Source organism: Nuphar pumila, chromosome 2 (assembly GCF_984573655.1).
Source record: "Nuphar pumila chromosome 2, dmNupPumi1.hap1.1, whole genome shotgun sequence".
Lineage (NCBI taxonomy): Eukaryota > Viridiplantae > Streptophyta > Magnoliopsida > Nymphaeales > Nymphaeaceae > Nuphar > Nuphar pumila.
In genome coordinates, this window is record NC_143250.1 from 146790053 (window position 1) to 146792253 (window position 2201).

At 42.1% G+C, this 2201-nt stretch overlaps 1 pseudogene across 1 annotated transcript; it reads left to right on the forward strand.

Moving 5' to 3' along the window:
* LOC149847543 (GDP-fucose transporter 1 pseudogene) lies at positions 1 to 2000 on the forward strand (annotated as a pseudogene). The gene is made up of 3 exons (XR_016430388.1): positions 1 to 122; positions 296 to 407; positions 615 to 2000. The product of XR_016430388.1 is annotated as a GDP-fucose transporter 1 pseudogene (transcript).
* Positions 2001 to 2201: the final 201 nt, after the last annotated feature.

Sequence of the window (2201 nt, forward strand, 5' to 3'; positions counted from 1 at the left end):
GAGACTAAGAGTGCACCTTCCAATCGAAATTGAGGTGGTGGTGGGAAAAAAAAGAGAATCGATTTTTTTGTCTTTTTTCTTAGATGGGTAAGGGAAAAGACTCAACCTAAGCAACAGTGGGGGTAAGCATCTAATCTACCCCATCTGAATTTCCACTCAATTTTTGTGTATATATTGATGTCTCATCTAGCTGAAATCGTGGGATTAAATTTACCCATTTTCCAATTTTCAGATATCCATTCTTCCATTCTTTTGGTGTAGGATTCTGATTCAGCTTTATGTGGGTATTTTGTAGAGATTCTGTTCTGTTGATGAAGATTTCTGATACGTTTATGATAGGAATCTGCACCAATGGTGAACACCTGCCAAATCTGGAGACACCCATCTTTAGATTAGCTTGAATTTGGGTGCGTTACATGGTTTTTTGGGTTTTGGTGGGGTTAGTATTCGTGATTTTGATTTGGGGTTTTTTTAATCATTGACATTTTTTGGGTACCATCTCTTATTACCTGCAGTTTTGGTTGGGTACATGATTTTGGGTCCATTTTTGCCCCCCTCCCCCCACTATCGGTAAACTTGAGTTTTGTTGCTGCCTCATGATGTTGGTTTTTCAGGGTTAAGGTTAGGGTTTGGTGGTTGCAAGTTTGGAGGTGGGAACTCGGACAATGGTGACATCAAAATTTGAGGCTTCCAAGCAGTATTATGCCACAAGTAGTCTTGTTATTGGTTATGCTGTTTGCTCTAGCCTCCTTGCTGTGATCAACAAGTATGCCATCACAAAGTTTGATTTCCCTGGACTATTGACAGCCCTCCAGTACCTCACATCTGCATTGGGTGTTTGGATCCTGGGGAAATTGGGGCTTCTTTACCATGATCCTTTCTCCATTGAGACTGCCAAAAGATACCTCCCTGCTGCGCTCGTTTTCTACTTGGCAATCTTCACAAACACAAATCTTCTCCGCCATGCGAATGTGGATACATTCATTGTCTTCCGATCGTTAACGCCTCTCTTGGTTGCCGTTGCTGACACTGTCTTTAGGAGACAGCCATTGCCATCTAAGTTTACCTTCGCATCGTTGGTGATAATCTTGGCGGGTGCAGTGGGGTATGTTGCCACAGATTCGGGCTTCACCCTTACCGCATACTCATGGGCAGTTGCTTATTTGGTTACGATCACCACAGAGATGGTGTACATCAAGCACATGGTCACAAATCTTGGGTTGAACACTTGGGGTTTTGTTTTCTACAACAATTTGTTGTCGTTGATGATGGCACCACTGTTTTGGTTCATAACTGGAGAGTATAACGATGTGTATTTGGCTGTTAATGGGTTGGAGAAGGGCCACTGGATCAAACCTGGCGCATTTTTTGCGGTCCCACTGTCTTGTGCATTTGGGTTGGCCATCAGCTTCTTTGGGTTTGCCGCAAGGAAGGCAATTTCAGCTACTGCATTTACTGTCACAGGTGTTGTCAATAAGTTCCTTACAGTGGCTATTAACGTTTTGATCTGGGACAAGCATGCTAGTTCATTTGGTTTGCTATGCTTGCTTTTCACGCTTGTTGGTGGAGTTCTTTACCAGCAGTCTGTTACTGGAGCCCCTCCTCCACAGCATGGGACAGTGGCTACAAAACAGGCAGATGAGGTTGATAGCCGTGGTGAAGGTGAAACTGATGATGAAGAAAAGAGGTTATTGAGTAAGTATTCTGGGGAATAACATAGGGGAGACAATGCCATTTCCAGGTAGTACTGTTTTGCTTTCCTAGGCAGCTAAGGATTTGTGTGATGTGATGTCTTAGTTCTCTTTTAGGTTACAACTAATTTTGAGTTGTAATTTGTTAGTTGATGTATTTGATGCTCAATATTCGGCTTAGCGATGTTATACAATGTATTTTCTTTTATGAATCTTGTTTAGTTCTGTAGCTCTTCTCTGGTATAAACTGTTGTTCGAGAATTTGGTTGTACAGGCAACAGAGGCATTTTTAAGATCTCTTTCGAGTAAGGATTTTTCTTTTTTTTTTTCTCATCTATAGAATTCCCCTGGATTCTCAAAGTCCCAAGCCACATGACACAGACTCGACCTTTGGTAAAGGCGGGACCGAAAGCAGTGAAGCCAAGTGAGTTGGGCTCCTTTTTCTTATCCTCCATCTATTTTCAATGAAGTTTCTTTTTTGAAACATTAGAGATCTAGGTCGTGTATGGG